The sequence below is a fragment of the Marmota marmota genome, unplaced genomic scaffold (assembly GCF_001458135.2).
Source record: "Marmota marmota marmota unplaced genomic scaffold, marMar, whole genome shotgun sequence".
In the NCBI taxonomy this organism is placed as follows: Eukaryota; Metazoa; Chordata; class Mammalia; order Rodentia; family Sciuridae; genus Marmota; species Marmota marmota.
In genome coordinates this window covers 39,732,689-39,752,721 of record NW_026000108.1, presented here as the reverse complement: position 1 = coordinate 39,752,721, position 20,033 = coordinate 39,732,689, and the positions used below count along the sequence as shown (strand labels likewise).

General features: G+C 35.3%; 1 protein-coding gene across 2 annotated transcripts in view; it reads left to right on the top strand.

Annotated features, from left to right (window-relative positions):
- Positions 1–20,033, top strand: part of Scfd2 (sec1 family domain containing 2) — a 386,233-nt gene that overhangs the window by 77,933 nt on the left and 288,267 nt on the right. The gene's annotated exons all lie outside the window — the stretch shown is intronic.

The following is a 20,033-nucleotide window of genomic DNA, read 5'->3' as shown; positions in this document are numbered from 1 at the left end:
TTGGTTAAGAAAAAGAAATCAGTCTTGGAAATCTACAATTCAAAATGTTTTGCAGAATTTCTTCAACTCACTGCTAGCTCATGGGTCACAGGTTCTGGTGATCTCACGAGAGTCAGCAACAGAGCTGAGGACTGTTCACAAGACTCTCATTTGACTTAGGCTCTTAGAAGTGATTTAGGAATTCTATTAAGAAATAGCGTTTTATATGTTCAAAGGAGGAACTCTGAAAATATTCATTTTTTCGGAGTTCCTCCTTTGAACATATAAAATGCTATATAAATATTCATTTATTAGCATATGAATATATTTTAAAAAGCCAAAGGAAATAAAGTATGTTCGTGACTCTTTTTTCTCTTTAGTGTCCAAAATCACAGACAGTATTTTAGGCAGTGAATATATGTATGCTAATTATCAAATCATTATGTTTCTGTTTTAAAAAGGAACAAGTTTAACTTGAACACAGAAACATTTATGGTATTAATGAATGTTCCCCAAGTAGATTTGCTTTCTTTGTTTTTTTTTCTTTTAAATTACTTTTATTTTATCAGTTTATAATTAGGGCATCACACTGATTTTTTTAAAAAAAATATTTAAATTCAATTTATTTTTAATGAATACATAAAAACATACAACTGCATGCATATTAATGGGATAATGTGATGTTTTCTACATGTATAAATTGTATAATGTTTAAATTAAGTTAAACACATCTCTTCATTTATCATTTCCTTATGGTGAAAACTCAAAATCCTTTCTTCTAACATTTTTGAAACAGTAAATTATAGTTACCTACAGTGTAAGAACACATCAGAATTTCTTACTCCCAAACTTTGCTTTCTAAGAGTACAGATTTATTTAATTTGTTGGTAATGACATGAAGAATACCTTTTTTACAGTGTAGCAAAGACTTTGAATTTATTTCCTCATCTAAGTAGGAAGAAAGCATTTACTCTCCGGTGTTATTTCAGGATTGAGTGAGATCATATGTCTGTATCACTAAGTTTCAGGGCCTGGCAAATACCAATTGCTCAATAAATGGTAATTATTATTTATTCTTTTAGCTGAGCCAAAATATTTAAAAATGCCAACTTATTTTATGTGAGTAATCCCTTAATAATATTCTCACCTTAATATTGTTTTCCTAAATTAAAATTTATTGAGGAAGAATGAGTCTGTCACTTTGAAAAATGTTAATGTCTTTTTATATTTTGATATATGTTTGATAATGTTTAGCAATGTTGTTTTTTAAACCTGCAATGTATAGCTGATGTTTTTATGCTAATTGTAACAGGAAAAACTTTTATTGGGTGTAGGATTATTTACTGTGGTTATAAAATACTAGCAGACTATATGGAGTAGAGGAAGCAGCTGTGTTTATGTTTCCTAAAGCACATGCTTTCTAAATATATGTATTATACATTTCTAGTTATTTCTTTAGGCACAATTTATATTTTACATCAAGAAATACAACTTGGAAAATGACTTTAAAATACAAGTGAATTATAAAGCCACTCAAGATAATACAGGTATAATATTGCTTTAGTTTTATCTCTCTTTGCAATGAAACATAGACCATACTATATCATTAGTTGCCAAAGTAGTTTTTCATAGGTAGGATTCATTTTTAAAATATATTAAATTTTAGATTACCTTTTTCTAAAACAAACTAAATTCATACAAACTAAATAATACTGTATTTGCTTGTTCTGTAACAATTTGGTGGGTTTTGCCTTTTGAGTTCTCTAATGCTTTTATTAGCTCTGAAGCCATATGGCTTGACTTGAAAATAGAATAGCTCATTTTTGTGCTGTTCCTGACTTCACTGTCCCCTTAGGTGGTCCTGTTTTTAAATATTTATTTATTTTTTATTGATTATAGTTAGGATTGAATTTTTCTGGGAAGTTTTTACCAGTTAGTTTTCGGTGGGCAAGGACCTTGATATCCAGAGTCATTCAGCACCATGGTATGTTGTCACTTGCAAACACATCTGTTATATCATTTAAAAAAAAAAAAAAAGGTGAGGAAAGAACAGAGAAAGTTGATTTCCTAAACCAGACCTGGGCACTGTTTATAGATGAGGGAAAGATTTTGATAGGATTTTTGCTGAGAAGGCAAATTGTGAAATTTGCTTTTCACAAAACTGCTTCAGAATAACTGCAGGGGCAAGTATTGGAGCAAAACCATCTTCTCCCTCTCCTGATTTCCATGACGAAGGGTTTTCCTAGGCACACTCTCGCCTCTTTCTGACATTCTACTCCTTCCTCTCCTAGCAACAGAGGTGTTTTGTCTGGCTGGTAATTTTGGGATGGTTGGCTAGGCTCAACTCTGCTTTTATTGTTCTTGGAGGGTCCTTGAGCCACTCTTCAGGGTTAGGATCTGCTCTCACTGGGTAGCAGCTGCTGATTCTTTCTCTACTCTTCTTTAGAGTGAGCTGGGAACAGGGGGTGGTCAGTCTGTCCTGTGCCTTCAGTGGAGGTCTGCTCTGGCCAAGGCTTGCCTGTAACTGGGAGGAGGAGGTTGTCTGATTTTGAGTAACATATTGGCTTACAGACATTCCATTACTTAGTCTTGCTTATCTGTATTTTCATATGCAAATATGTTCATCTTCATACTTTATGAAGATTTATTTATCTTAGCACAGTACTAAATTGTTGGAGTTTTAAAATTTTCCAGACAAATTGAGAAAAGTTCCAGATTAATGGCAGGAATTTAATCTGAGATCTGAGTAGCCTAACATATTTATTCCTCAAGTGTTCACATGATTAGACTCTTATTAAGTGATAGGATTTTACTCCTCTGCTGCTTTTTGCAATTCAGAACACCTGGGGGGCACTCTCATATAGGTAGGATAATTAATAAACATTACTAGGTCTGGGGCTCAGTGTTAGAGCACTTACCTCGCACACTTGAGGCACTGGATTTGATCCTCAGCACCACATAAAAATAAATAAAGATATTGTGTCAAAAAAAAATTTAGTTTTAAAAAAATAAAATAAAGGTATTGTGTTCTCCTACAACATATATATGTATAACTAGTAATATACATATTATTATATTATATGATAATAACATATGTTAATAATAACATTATAACATATAATAAATAAAAATATGTAACATATATAACATATAACATAATATATATAACATATATATAACATATATAACAATAATAACAATATATGTTAATACATACATATTACTATTTTTCAGAAACATAAATCTTCTAATTACTTTCTTTTCTCTCCAGGGAAGCCTCTGCCCTCTAATTCATTGCTAGAGGTGTCATCCCCAAATGAGTAAAGAAAATGCTGAAAAACCTTTTCCAAAAGAAATTATTCTGTTGTATTCCATGAAATAGCCATCTTTTGAGCGTGTTATGTCTTCCAAACAGTGAAATTATAAAACCGAAACATATAATGTCTCTTGCTTATGCTGCAACTTATTTTGTAATGTGGATTAGAAATAGGCACCTTAGCACTATTTGTGCCATCACCAGGGATACAGGCCCAAATAGAATATTGTAGGTTGGTCTGAGTACCTAAGTTTTGTATCAATAGTATTGCCTCTATAAGAAAGTCCTAGATTCTGATCAACCAATTTTCTTAAATACATTTCTTAAATTGCTGATTTGAACTTGTGAACTGCATAGCAGAGGTTGGACATGTCATGAATTTGATTCCATTTGCTAGTATCAGAGTCAGGTTAAAAGCCAAGTCTGTCTGATTCTCAAGCCAGGCTCTTCACTACTATGCACTACTGGAATATTTGTCCTGGGGTAAGGCATCAGAATGGCTGTTGGCCACTTTCATACTTATTCTCAGGTATGAGGGAAAAAAAAGTTCTTAATACATGAAAGGTCTATATAACTCATTAATAAAAGCTCAAATTTTTATGTGTTTAAATTGATGATATTATGAGTTCCAGAATCACTAAAATGCAAAGTTTCCTACTAACTTGCTTTTCCTTGATCCTTGATCTATCTATAAGTTTGGCATTCAATGGCAATCATCAAAAATACAAATAATAATAACTGCTGGTGAGGATGTGGGGAACATTGTTGGTGGAACTGTAAATTAGTACATCTGGAATGGACTCACCTGATGACCCAGCTATCCCACTCCTTGGTATTTATACAAAAGAACTAAAATCAGTATACTGTAGTGATACATGCATACCAGTGTTTATAGCAGCACAGTTCACAATGGCCAAACTATGGAACCAGTCTAGGTGTCCCTCTGTAGATGATTGGATAAGACAATGTGGTAAATATACACAATGGAGTTTTACTCAGTCATAAAGAAGAATGAAATGTCATTTGCTGATAAATCGATAGAACTGGAGAATATCATGCTGAGTGAAATAAACCAGATGCAGAAAGTCATGGGTTGAATGTTTTCTCCTACCTGCAGAAGTTAGGAAAATAAGGAATTTTTTTTAAAAGGGAGGGATCTCATGAAAATAGAAGAGAAACCAGTGAAGTAGAGGAAAGTGAATGAGGGGGAAGGAGGAGGGAAGGGGAAGGGAAGGAACAGCAGAATAAAAGTAACCAAACTATTGTCATGTGCATGTATGAACATTTCACAATAAATTCTACTTTTATGTATAACTAAATGCACCAATTAAAAAATAAATAAAATGTTTATTAAAAATGTTTTGCATTCAAGTTAGATTTTCATCTTGAGTTTCACTCCTTACCAAGCCTTTATTTCAACTTTAAGAGGCTTACACATTTTTTAAAATATTTATCATTCAATTTTACTGTTTTATGCAAAATATTTTATTATTGTTCTCTAATGCATTAAAATATTGTATTTTTGAATAATAAAGGAGAGAGACAAATGGAAAAATAGAGAAGCTAATATCCATGAACTTCTTATTCCTTTACCCAGGATGGACACATTGCCAGATTTGGAGTTAGGTGAATTTGTGCCAAGCACCTGATTAGAAATGAGAGTCAAATGCATAGGCTCTGTGAACTATTGCTTTTAAACTGGGCTTGCCCTAGAAGCAGTGATATCATGTGTTATTCCAGCTGGAAGCCAGAGTTAGTAATCAGGCAAAGTAAATTCAAGGCTAACAATTTTAGTTCTAAGTATTTTATGGGTCAACCAAAAAAGTTTCAAATACAGACTTTATGCCAGGGACTGAAGGTGAATGTGGGTGGGTTCATCTGGGAAAAAACAAGAAGGGTACCATTCTGGTTTGCTTGACCAAGGGAAATAATAACAGAGTATGCTTCCCTGCACTGATTCCATCTTCCATCTGAGCCACTCCCTCTAGCTGTTTGTACCAGTCTGGTCACCCTAGTGGTTGCTGAGATTTTTTTTCTCTTCTTTTAAACATCTGGATTCTTAAGTATCAATGTGGCTTGTCCCTTAGCTGGCTGACTATCTAGAGCACTTCTGATATAATCATTCTGAGGGTGCTAGAACTTAGCTTAACACTAGTGAGTCCTGAGGCTAGACAGTAGTAGGTTTGAGTGTGAGCATAGATTTCTCCTCTGTTTTCCATTTTTTTTTTTCCTATTCTCAAAGGCTAGATAGAGTGAGTTATTTATTGAGGTGTTTTGTTTGGCTTTGTTTTGGTCAAGGGCTGTTAATGTTCAAAAATTGGAGGAATATTTCAAGAAATACTCCAGTTCCTTTCTGGCCAGGGACATTGGGGATATAGTTGAATCTGGCTTACCTGAAGTGGCTGACCGCATGTGTGTGCCTTGGCAGTCCCCTTTGTCACTTTTTTACTTCTGAGTCAACGAGCTGACAGCAGAAGTGTGAAGTGTTGAATGGACATGGCTCACTCTGGATTTTTCTTTCCAGAGATTGTGGGTGCCTGAAGTGATGACTGTGGAATGATACAGAGCTGCACAGAGGGGCGCTCTTAAGGAGGACCATTTGTTATGTGCTTGCAGTGGGAGCAGTACTGGTTTATAACCTGCAGTCTGGTGTTGTGGTATCATTTTACAAACATTGTGGAAATACATCTTTTAGAGTGACATATCATTTTATATTTGTGGAAAAAAAACCCACAGTGACATTGGTCACACCATATATTTTAATAGGAGCCTTCCCTAACACATATATAGGAAACACTGTTTTTTAATCTTCCAATTTAAAGTTATTTAAAAAACATAGTAAATGAGCAAAATTAAATTCCCCAAAAGCCTATTCTAGGGGAAAATATGTGTTGAAAATTGATAGGCTGCCACGTTGACTCATGGAGCTCTTGTAATCCATTCATGTGATTTTTCTTAACATCTATGATGTGGTTTTACAAGAGAGTACAAAAGTTTCCTTTTACTAGTTAGTCTATGTAGGGATGATGTATTCTTTGTTTTTTGTAAGTTGATTTGTTTAATGTGAAAACAAAATGGGAACAGCATTTTCCATGAAGACAAAGATAGATATACATGACACTTATGGATAAGAAAAATAACAGGATAAATGTGGTCAAATTGGGCCCTGGAAGAATATTTTTAATGATGTGGAGATATGTTATGTCATGTTAATGGAAAAATAGTTTATATGGATATGAAAAATAAAACTGCATATATATATGAACTCATCTGTTATATAATTAAAAACATGAAGACAGTAGAAGGAACTTAGGTGCTTAGAATGAATTAATAGAAACATTGGATACACATCAAAATGATTATTGTAGTTATTTATGAGCAATAGGTTTTCCAGGTATATACTGCTGCATGGCAAATTACCCCAAAACTCAGTGGCTTAAAGTAAGAGTTTGGTTATAGTTCATGATTTTGTGTGGCAAGAATTCAGACAGAGCTCAGCTCAGCAATTCTCTGGCTTCACATGGCATCTACTGAGGTAACTTGGTAATACTCCTATGGTGGAGGGAGGACCCAAGATGGCTTCTGCCACTTGTTTGGTATACATAGGAAACAGAAGGATGGGTTTGGCTGTAGGGCCTACAGTGGACTTTCCAATATGGCAGTCTCAGGGTAGTCTGACTTCTCAAGTGGAGGCTAAGTGGCCCAGAGAAATTGTTTTGGGGAGATTGGTAAAAACTGCAAGCCTTCTTATAACTTGGCCTTGGAAGTTCCAGAACTTGAAGAGACTATCACAGAGCCAAAGGGAAAAAATTAAACTTCACTTCCTAAAGGAGAAAAATGAAGAAATTGTCACCATTTTCATCCTACCTCAGCTGAAATGAATAATTTTTATGTTCTTTGTGTTTCTGCAGGATCTGTGATATATTCTTTTTATACATTTGTAGGAGCTTTTAGAATATCAATTCTATAACCTTGAATGATACTTGCATAAAACAATTTGCATGGAGTATGCCATAGAGACCTCTATAAATGTCATCTTTCATCAGTATCTATCTTTGTTTCCTTCTTTTGAGAATAGAAAAGTATTGGTGAGGCATTTTGATTTGCATTTCTCTAATTGCTAGAGATGATGAACATTTTTTCATATATTTGTTGATTGATTGTATTTCATCTTCTGAGAAGTGTCTGTTCAGATCCTTGGCCCATTTATTGATTGGGTTATTTGTTTTTTTTGGTGTTTAACTTTTTGAGTTCTTTATATACCCTAGAGATTAGTACTCTATCTGATGTATGAGGGGTAAAAATTTGCTCTCAAGATGTAAGCTCTCTATTCATTTCACAGATTGTTTCTTTTGCTGAGAAGAAACTTTTGAGTTTGAATCCATCCCATTTATTGATTCTTGATTTTAATTCTTGCACCACAGGAGTCTTATTAAGGAAGTTGAGGCCTAATCCCACCTGATGGAGATTAGGGCCTACTTTTTCTTCTATTAGACGCAGGGCCTCTAGTTTTATTCCTAGGTTCTTGATCCATTTTGAGTTGAGTTTTGTGCATGGTGAGAGATAGGAGTTTAATTTCATTTTGTTGCAAATGGATTTCCAGTTTTCCCAGCATTATTTGTTGAAGAAGCTATCTTTATCCAATGCATGTTTTTGGCACCTTTGTCTAATATAAGATAATTGTAATTTTGTGTGTTAGTCTCTGTGTCCTCTACTCTGTACCGTTGATCTGCCAGTCTGTTTTGGTGCCAATACCAAGGTGTTTTTGTTACTATTGCTCTGTAGTATAGTTTAAGGTCTGGTAAATGACAGCTATTATGAATACAAACAACAATAAGTGTTGGCAAGGATGTGGGGGAAAAGGTACACTTATACACTGCTGGTGGGACTGCAAATTGGTGCAGCCAATATGAAAAGCAGTATGGAGATTTCTTGGAAAATTTGGAATGGAACCACCATTTGATCTAGCTATCCCACTCCTCAGTTTATACCCAAAGGACTTAAAAACTACATACTACAGGGACACAGCCACATCAATTTTTATAGCAGTGCAATTCACAATAGCTAGACTGTGGAACCAACCTAGATTCCCTTCAGTAGATGCATGGATAAAAAAAAGTGATATATATATACACAATGGAATATTACTCAGCAATAAAAGAGAATAAAATCATGGCATTTGCAGGTAAATGGATGGAGTTAGAGAAGATAATGCTAAGTGAAGTTAGCCAATCTCCCAAAACCAAATGCCAAATGTTTTCTCTGATGTAAGGAGGCTCATTCATAGTGGGGTAGGGAGGGGGGACATGGGAGGAATAGATGAACTCTGGATAGGGCAGAGGGGTAGGAGGGAAAGGGAGGCGCCATGGGGTTTGAAATGATGGTGGAATGTGATGGGCATCATTATCCAAAGTACATGTATGAAAATAAAAATTGGTGTTAATATACTTTGTATACAACCAGAGATATGAAAAATTTGTGCTCTATATGCTCTAAAAAATAATAAAAAAGAAAAGTATTGGTGAATTTATTTCCAGTGGCTCATTTTAAATGGTGTTAAAAAGGCATAATTTGGGGTAGGCAGGTCAAAAACATTTTCCATTAGCAGTTACCACTTAAACTATGTTCTGAAGGAAGGAAACTTGCTAGTTAGGGTGGTTAGGAAAGACATGCAAGGTAGTGAGGACTATACACACAAGGGCACAGTCCCAATAGCACACGGTAGACCTCAGGACCTTTTACTGTGGCTGGGTTTTTAAGGTACACCTTTGTGGATAAAGGGCTGAAAGTGGGAGACGAAGGATTAAATCCAAGAGTAAGTCAGAAACAGAATATATAGGCCTTTAGTGACTGATTTGCTGTAACAGATCCTTGAAAGTTCAAGCAAACAGAATTTAACTCTTCACCAGTTAAAGCAATTTTACTATCTGTTCCTGATTCAGTTTTCTTTCCTTTACCACAAATTTCATGTGAAAAAGACAGAATTTAGACCAAGCAATAGACTACATGTGGATAAATTTTCTTTCAAACTAAAAAAATGAGTTAGAGAAATGACTGACCAAGGCATATTTCTGTGTTTAAAAATAAAGTGATTTATTTATTTTTTCCAGAAAGTCAGTAGAAGCAGCCATTTGTCCATCATCTTAGAATGGTTGCTCCTGCCTGTTGAGCTTATTAGCTCCTTTCTTATTGTCCCAGGGCTCTTGTGTGCATGTGCCATATGGGCTCCACATCTGGTGACCAGTCCATGCTCTTCTGGGGGGAAGAAAACAAAACTTCCTTTGAGGGACTACATAAATACATTTCTGTAGAATCTGCTACTGCCCGTGTGTGCAAATATCTGGGTCCCAAATTAAATGCATAAAGCTGAAGTTGTATTACTTTTCAAAGATAACAGTAACTAGATAGGACACAATACAAATTAGGGCTTTAAACTTTTTGGCACCAGATCTTTTCTCCTAGCATATTACTTGTGACTATACTTCTTTGATGTTTTGACATCTCTCTGAAATCATGATTAAATATGGTAACCAGAACTAGTACTCATTTGTACTGGGAAAATCATTTGGAATCAATATTATAGGGGAAAAATACTATTTGGAATAGGTCTTCAACTTTTAATGAATTTAATTGGTGTTAAAATTCCAAGTCATTTTTTTTTCTTCCTCCAGAACTGTCATTGAAGTAGTTACCACAATAAGTTATTAAACAACAAAAAAATTTTTTAAAAAGTGAGTTCAAGATTTTATTAACAAAAGTTTGTAACAATATTTTTTAAACTTATCATAGATATCCACTCTCCTATTCATAAAAGAATAGCCTTTTGGCAAACCACTCATGGTGGTATATTTGCATAATTTAAAAATAATTTCTTCAGTAAAAGCCTTAAGAAGAATGTTGAAGTGTCTATGTATTCAGTGGTTTTCTCTCTGCTCTCTGTGGTGGGGACACAATCAGGATTCCATGTTTCAATACTGACACACACACACACACACACACACACATACATACATATGCGTGTGTGTGTGTGTGTGTATTTTAACTCACTGAGTCATTGTTGCTTCTCTTACTGTTTTAGAACATGATTAAAATCTGTACATTTTCCTGTGTTGAAGAAACTAAAGGTCTAAGGGGAAAGGCATAATCCAGATGAGATAGTTATATAGGAACAGATTTTCGAGGTGTTAACTGATGCTGTGAAAAGCTGTTTCAGTAATGCTCCTAATGAGAAAACAATATGTTCAGGAAACTTGCTGATATTGAAATTTGACTCCTTCAACGTAATGTCAGGTACCCCAGGAACAAAGGGACACAGCAGAATCAGTTCCATGTGTGGAACTGAGCAGTTTTCTGTTGTGATTCCTCTGCTGCCTCTTCTGGTAGCTTCTCATGGTGCTTGCTGGTGTTCAAGGCCTGGAAGTGTTGCCTGAGGTACAGAGCTTCTGCTTTCTCCCTGCTTCTTATTTTCTCATTTCCATCTTCCAGCAAAATTAATCTGGTTTTACTTTCATCCAGTTTGTCTCCTGGAAGTGCTATTTTAATCTGAAACTGATTTTCTCTTATAGTATAATAAATCTTGATTTGAAATTTATATGGGCAATAAGTAAAAAAGTAACTAAGCAATCAGTGCAATCATAAAAAAATATCACTGAAACCTGGATAGTATCCATTAGATCAAAATCCATGGCAAATCACCACTGGAGAAGGAGTTAGAGATGCGGTGATGTTACCATTCCAGACTGTGGTAGTATTGTCAAGAATAAATTATTAGAAAGGTCTTTTAATTCATAAGACTTGGATTGAGTGGGGTTCTAATTTAATTTTACAATTTTTATTATAAGGCAAGATCTTGGCAAAATTAAAGACAAACAAGTTAGTCTCAATAGGGCTCCTTTGATCAGGAATAAAAGGGGCTGATTTTCAGTCTTTAAATTCATTGCTCCTTAGTTTATCATTCTAATGAGATACTATTTTATTTCCTCTTTTCCTTGAAGAGAGTCACCAGTTATCAGTGTCACCTTACTCTTTTTTTCTTCGTATTTTTATTAGTATATTATAGTTGTACATAGTGGTGGTATTCATTATTCATACCTGTACACGCAAACAATGTGACAATATAATTTGCCAAAAATCACTCCCCAGTATTTCTCCTTTCCCTCTGCTCCTCCCTCCCACTGGTCGCTTACTCTACTCATCTCCTTTGATTTTCATGAGACTCCCCTACCTTTCTTTTTCTTTTTCCTCTCTAGCTTCTGCATATAAAAAATCATAGGACCTTTCGCTTTCTGAGTTTGGATTATTTTGCTTAACATTATATTCTTATTAAGGTGTGGATATGTGGTGTCTGCCAAAAACTCATGTGTGAGACAGTGCAATAATGTTCAGAGGTGAAACGATTAGATCAGGAGAGTTGTGAGCTAATCAGTGGACTAATCCACTAATAGGGATTAACTAGGTGGTAACTATAGGCACATAGAGTATGGCTGGAGAAGGTGGGTCAGTGGGAGTGTGCCTTTGGGGTTTTTATTTTGTCCCAAGTGAGAACTTTCTGATTGCTATGTTCTGAGCTATATTCCTTCTCTGCAACCTTCTGTCATGATGTTCTGCCTTACTTCAGGCCCGGAGCAGTGCAAATGAAGAAATGATATTTGAGAGGAGACCTGAATGAAGAGAGGCCATCTGGAGAGAGAATGCTCTAGATAGAAACATCAGGAAGGAAAGTGTATCCTCATGCAGGTTGGAGGCCACTGCTGGGTTATATGCTAGAGTAGGCCTAAGCTTGGAGGTGTGGAGGGAAGAATGGCTGGGCAAAGTTTGAGGCCTTATTGGGTCTGTTGGTTGTAGTAACCATTATTATTATTTTCACTTATATTTTGACCTTACGTATCATAAAACCTTAAAAACAAGACATTATTAGTTGGATGAATGAGAAAATTTGAAGCAAAATTCCACTGTTACTCTTTTATGCTTTGATATTTGCCTGAACATCTTAAGTGTATTTTAGCTTGAACTAGCATGAAGTTTTTGTATATGAACTCTTAAAGGTTTTTACAAAAGTTTTTTTTCCCCCCCCAGGGTTGACTGAAAGCAGATAGACTTTGGAGGTCATATTCACCCTGGTTTCAATTTCAGACCCTTCTTGTATCAAATTCACATCCCTGAAGAGAAATGAATTAAGTCAGAGGGCATTTTTTCTTCTTCTATTCCAAAGTAGCTTTTAGAGGGTTTGTTTTGGTGCTGTGTATCATCAAGGGGAATTTTTTCCCTATACACCTGCAGCAATAAAACATAAAAGGATAGTGATCTTGAGTTCTGTCTTTACTCGTGTCTTTATGCTTATGCTAGAGATAATCATATCTAAAATTTTCTATGCAGTTGGGTTGTCTTGAGATATAAACTTTATAATAAAGGTAATGCTTTTTATACTAAGCCTACTAAATAATTTTAATGCAGTCATCATTGCTGGAAAGTATGTATGTGTGCCATCTGTGTTTATACATACTTCATTTATCATTATTATTGAAGTGTTTCCATATTTTAAATAGAACAAGCCATCCTGGTACATATAAGCTGAACATGTTCCTTGGCTGCCTTTCTACTTACACCTAGTTAACTATTTGGTTTTCTCTCATGTGTAGATTTGTTTTTAAAAAATTAACTATATTTGCTAACAAGATAGAAAAAAGTAAAATGTGCTGGCTAAAATAAACAAACCAAATATAGTGATGTCATTATTGTAAATGAATTAAGATTCACCTGGGAAGTAGGATTTGAATGGTTCACTTGGTTTCCTTTTGAAAACTGCCACCATTTTAAGAGAAAAAAAGATTTCATGTAACAGTTGTATCACAAGAACTACTCTAAAGGCCCACTTATAATACGAACAGTTCTCCTTATACCTTAATTCTGATCTCCCACAACACACAAATACTCCCTCACTCCCTCGCTATCTCCTTAATATTTTATCATGCTAGTCTCTGTTCATGTGCAATAGCTTCTTGCTCTCTTTTGATTTGGACACTGTCTGCAGCCTGTCCTGGATTGCGTTGTTGGTTTGGGTTGTGAGATGAGCCAGGTGATTGCTTCATGGTTTTGTCAGCTTGGGTGTGCTGAACGTGAACATGTATCCAACATTTGTATTGTTTTGACCCTTGCCAGTCCTGGCCCTTTATAGGTTATTCTATGTGGTTAACTTTACCAACTTTGGGGAAGGAAAGGAGCATTTTATTTTGAGGGGAAGGAAAGGAGCATTTTATTTTGAGGGTAAGGGAATGTTTTCCCAACAGTGAATTGTATTAAGGTCAGGGACTATTTTCCAATAGAAGGAACAGAGGTGCATGACTGGGCACTCTAAAATACAGCTGGAGAATATATTATCCAACCCAAATAAGGCAACTGAAGAGGGAAAGAAAAAGCAAAAGTGTAATAGTAAAATCCTAGGGAGAAATTGTCCTTGATGAACCTAACATTCATAATCATTAGCTGGTGTTTTTGGCTAATTAGTATGTGGTTTAACCCAGTGGATCTCAAGCATTTGGGGCATAGGGCCCCTTTATGTTCTTGAAAATTGTTGTGGATGCCAAGAAACTTTTGTTTATATGGCTTATATCTACTGATATTAATAATTTTAGAAATTAAAGCAGAGCTATTTTTATTCATTAAATATTATAATAATAAGTGCTATTCACTAAAATAACAATATCTTATGAATGCCTAACATGAATATATTTTTAATGAAAATAATTACAGTTTTCAAAACATATATTTAGTGAGAAGAATGGCATCGTTTTGTATTTTACACATCTCTTTAATACCTGTCTTAATAGAAGACAGCTGGATTCTCCTATCCACTTCTGCATTCAATCATTTGTTGTATTACACACAGAGAGCTTCTGGAAAGCGTCACTGTATGCTCCTGAGAGACTGAGAGTGGAGAAGGCAAATAATGTATTAGTATTACTATGAAAATCATTTTGGCCTCAAGGACCCCCTGGAAAAGTCCCTAAGTGATTCCCTGACCACAGTTTGAGAACTCTTGGCCAAAGCAAATCTTCCCAACCACACTTAAGTATTAACCCATTGCTTTTTCCACCTCCACACACTTGTTATCCTAGCTATCTACAGTTTGGGGACTAGAACCCCAAGCATTAGAGGCAAATAGATAGTACAGATGTCTCTCTAAGAGTTTTTTTTTTCTTTCTTTCTTTCTACTCAAGATCTATGAAAATAGCAAAGGGTTAATTGAGAATGGGTGATCCTACTTTCTGAAGTTATCCACAGTCGTCAGGCCCAGGTTAATTGGAAAGTAGTTCAAAGGGAGAAGAACAAAAAAGATACATACATACATCAACATTTTAAAAATGTGCAATTATATGGTATATCCATTTATTCACCCATAATTCTCTGTCTCCCTTCTACCCTCTCTTTTCCTCCCTCCTCTTTCTTTCTTTCTTTCTTTCCTTCATTCCTTCCTTCCTTCCTTCCTTCCTTCTTTTATTCCTTCTTTCCTTCCTTCTCTCTCTCTCTCTCTCTCTCTCTTTTTCTTTCTTTCTCTGTGGATTGAACCCAGGAAGATTCTGTCTCTGAGCCACATCCCCATCCCTTTTTACGTTTATTGTTTTTAAGACAGTGTCTCGCTAAGTTGCCCGGACTGGGCTTGAACTTGTGGTCCTCCTTCCTTACCTGCTGAGTATTTGGGATTACAGGTGTGAGCCACTGTGCTGGGCTTACCCAAACTTTTAATGTAGTTCCAGGTTGTCTTTAGGTTTGCTGATTGCCATTCTCCGACCTCGGCATAAGGCACACTCAAAATGCAACATCTACTCTTTTAAATTTTGTATTTTTAAAAAATGGAGTAAGACCTTTAAGTTACTTTCAAAATAATATATAATCTCTAAAAACACAGGTATTCCACTTTTTTATGGTGTAGTTTCTTCAGGACAGACAGCATGTCTTGTCATATTTTTCTTAGTCTTAACATAATGTCTGGCTATTGGAGATAGTCTGTGAAAGCTTATTAATTGAATATGCAGGGAGAGCATGCATAAATAAATGAATGAATGAGAGGCTACATGATGAAATCTGTTCATTATCAATGATTTCTGACTCTTCTGTTAGCACTACAGGAAGGAATAGCCAAGAGGACATTCTTACATTCAGGGAAGAACTGACCATTAGTGTTTTTAAGGAGAATCATTACATTTTCCTGCTTCAGCTTTCAGTTCTCCAGGAATATATGAACACAAATATTAGCCATCTAAAGTCTAGTCATCCTTTGGTATCTGCTGGGGATGAGTTCCAGGACTGCCCTCAGACACAAAAATTCTGGAATGTTCAAGTCACTTATATAAAATGGTATAATATTTGTATATAACTTATGTGTATCCTCCTGTATATTTAAATCATTTGTAGATTAATTATCATACCTGATACAATATAAAGGCTATGTAAATAGAGTTATACTGTATTTTTAGGGAGCAATAGCAGGAAAAAAAATTCCATTCATGTTAGTACAGACACAATCATAAGTGGCAGGGGGTTAATGCAGGGTATGCCTGCATACCACTTCGTTGGCATGGATTCAGCCTAGTGCACAGTGAGCAGCAAATGTGAGTTTTACCTTTTAGAACTTCCAGGATTATTTATTTTTTTTTGAAAAATTTCAATTCACAGTTGGTTGAATCCTTGTATTTGGAAACTATGGATATAGAGTGCTGACTGTATAAACTGCAATGTCTCAAGATTGTTCAGAATATCAGCAAATAATTTGTAGGAACGTGTATGTCATATACTAGATTAGTCAATAAATGTCTGTAAAAGCATTGTTGTTATATATGAATTATCCACTTGTTACTGCCCTGATAAGCTATTTTTTCCAATATCAGAATTTTCATTTTACATAAGATATGTAAAAAGCAGTTATTTCCAGATGTAAGCACTTAAAATTTTCTTTTTTGTTTTGTTTTTTGGTACTGAGGATTAAACTCAGGATGGGGGACTTAACCACTGAGCTATATAACCAAGCCAACCCCCCTTTTTTGGAGACAGGGTCTTGCTAATTTGCTGAGGCTGAGGCTGGCTTTGAATTTGTGATCCTTCTGCCTCAGCCTTCTGAGTTGCTGGGATTACAGGAGTGCGCCACCATGCCAGGCTTAGTACTTAACATTTCTAATATTGATTTTGAAACTGCTCAGCCGTGTTTTTGTTGGTCCAGGATCTCTTCAGGTTTGACCCTTTCTGGACATTAAGGATTATTGGTTTTATCAGTACAGCAGTTTGAAAATGTGAGCTCTTTTTTTTTCTTCCTTCCTGTTTTCATACTTCTTTTCCCCAAAAAACTATATTAAATTCCTAGGCTTTTCCAGGTGCTGTTAATTTAATTTATCAAAGTAATACATGCATATTATTCTAAAGGTCAAATATAAACAGTCTTCACTTTGACTATAGTGAGGACAATTAACTGAAACTGTGTAAAGTGATATTAATCAATGAGAAAAATATAATTGTTCCGTGAACTTTAAAATTTTTGGTCAAAATGTTAAAAACTCATTTAGTCTTGGCAGTATTTGTATGGAGAAATTAGTATTACGACATTCTACTCTTTGCACTGTCAAGACCATGAATGTCTCTTAGAGTTTCTTCAGTGTGAGATATTTATTTATTTAGTCTTTTTAGATATACATGACAGTAGGGTGTATTTTGACATACTATGCTTACATGGAGTATAACTTCCCATTCTTGTGGTTGTCCATGATGTGGAGTTTCACTGGTCGTGTATTCACGTAAGAACATAGGGAAGTTATGTCCAGTTCATTCCACTGTCTTCCTATTCCCATCCCCCTCTTCCCCTTCATTCCCCTTTGTCTAACCCTATGAACTTCTACTCCTGTCCCCCTTATTATGTGTTAGTGTCCGCATGTCAGAAAGAACATTCAGCCTTTGGTTTTGGGGGCTTGGCTTCCATGTGAGAGTTTTTTGCCTGCATTGTCTTCTCTGGAACCTCTTTATCCTCTTCATCACAACCAATTTCCTGTTTCATATGGGTGAGTGTGCCTTCACTCTGCATTCTATTTGTGTTTCACTGTTAGTGGTATTACTTTTTATTTCTGCACTTTCATCTTCATTGACCAATTTCCCCTTTCAGTTTTTGTTTTGTTTTGTTTTTTTGTTTTTAGTTTGGTAAAAATGTCACAGGGCTCATCAGTGAGATGATGAGCAACTAACCGTCACACATTTTGCTGTCTCTGTGTGACCTGGATAACAGATGGACAGTGACCAATCACTGATTACCCTGAAAAAGTGACACAGTTAGTCACTGATCTTGATGCATGTCTGGTTTTTGTGCAGTAATGTGTGGATTGAGGAGTTAGCAGTAAGGTTTGTACTTTTAATAATTACTCCCTGTTAACATCCCCAGGTAACTGAAATTTTAGCTGGTTAATAATTAGTGTTAAAAATGACCAAGCAAATAGTATTCACAGCTGAGCCTTGTAATATACTGTGAGTGTGCTTGTATTTTTATGTTCTATTTTTCTTCAATTAATAAACTATCTTATTTTTTTTTTAAATTTATTTATTTATTTTATTTTTTTAAATTTATTTTTTTATTGGTTGTTCAAAACATTATAAAGCTCTTGAACTATCTTATTTTTGATTTAGGTTTGCCTTGTATCTATTAGTAATTTGGGGAGCATCTTTAAATACTCTTTTTTTCTCTTGTTGGTTTTATAATTTTCCCTACAGTTAATCACATTAGGGACAGGATTTTAAGCAGTCCTGTTCTGCTTTGGTTTCTTTTTCTAACCTCTGTTCTCTTTCTATCTCTGCGTAGTTTTCATTCTGAGCATCATCATTCTTTGCTGTCAACTTTCAGATTTCAATTGCATTTTTCCTGAAATTGAATCATGTTTTATTGGATCATTTTTTTTTTTTGGTTTACTCTTCTGATTCAGTAGAGCTCATCCTTTAGTTATTTGGCAGGTTGAATAGACAGCAGAGTGGTAAAGGGTACATTGATGATGACAGCCTTCATCATGCCTGTCCACTGGGTCCAGTCTGGATTACTTATCTTATATGCCTAGTGCACAGTTGTGATCAAATATTATTTCTTCTCTATTTGCAGATTCCTTTTTTTTTCTTCTTCTTCTTTTTTTTTTTTTTTTGTGTGTGTTGGATCTCCTGTTTTTTTACCATCCCATATCTTACTTTATCTTAACACCCCCCCCACCCATTTTTATGAAAAATATTGACTAGTAATTTCCTGAGAAAGAGAACACAAGGATATATCTTTTCAGATGTTGATAATTTGAGTAAAGAATTCCAGTTTAGAAATAATTTTCCTTTGGAATTTTGAAAACATTGCTCAATTGTTTTCTTGCTTCCAGAGCTGCTTTTGAGATGCCTGATGTTGAAGTCTTTGTAACACTCTTTTCTCCCTCTATGGGAAGTTATAGGTCTTATATTTGTTGCCAGTTTTCTGAAATTTTATAATTATGCACAGTGCTGTAGATTTAATTTCATCTATTTTGCTGGGTGTTATTTCAGTATACAATTGCATAGTCTTTCTCTCTGGGAAATTTTCTTGATTTTGTGTGTGTGTGTGTGTGTGTGTGTGTGTGTGTGATTTCCTTTCTCCATTCTCTCTATTTTCTGTTTCTTTAATTCCTATTATTTGGATTTCACCTCTTTAACTGGTCTTCTAATTTTTAAATTTTTTTCTCCTATTTTCTATTGCTTTTGTTTCCTTTTTGCTTTTTTGGGAGATGTCTTCAACTTTATCTTCTAAGCTTTTAATTTTATTTTTGCTATCACATTTTAATTTTAAGAGTTCTTGGGCTGGGTATATAGCTCAGTGGTAAAGCATTTGCCTAGTATGTGTGAGGTCCATCACCACACACGCACACACAGAGATTTTGGGGAGGGTGTTTATATGTGCATATAAAAATGGCTAACTCTGTAGCTCTGGGCCCTAGATGAGGGAGAACCTTGTGGCAAATGGGCATGGAGGAGGAAAGTGGCTTAAGATATGATGACTGGGAAGCAGAGAAAGTCTGCTTATCCAGGGTAAAATATAAAACCCAAAGGCATGCCCCAAGTAACTTAACTCCTCCAGCCATACCCTATCTGCCTATAGTTACCACTCAGTGAATCCATATAAGTAGGTGAATGCACTGATTAAATTAAGGCTCTCATAACCCATCATTTCACCTCTAAACTCTTTTGCATTGTCTCACATATGAGATTTTGGGGGAAATCTCATATCTAAACCATAATACATCAAAATTAGTATTAGGACTTTCCTCCTGAGATAGACATATTCCCTCAATGAGTGCCTTTCCAATTTTCATCATGGAATGGAGGCATCTTTGGGGATTCATATGGAAGAAAGGTTAGTATCCAGGTTTTGGTGTATCTTCACTAAAGTTTTTGCCAATCAATCCCTAGACTAAAACTCAATTGTCTTATGGTCTCTAAAGAATAAACCCCTGGTCTGCTGTCAAAGTAAGAGAGAGGCAATTTCTAAGTGACAAGGAGAGTTGAAAGAAACTTAGGGATCCAGTTGATTCAGACAACTTTCTTTCATTTACTCTTAATTCACCCCCATTCCCTTCTAATTTCAGAGGAACCTCTTGCTGCCATTTCCTGATTAGTAGTATAGTGTTGTTTCTCAGCTTTTCTATTAGCTAGATTTTGGCCTTTTTGGTTCTTCTAAATCCTTTAGCACTTATCCATTAAATTT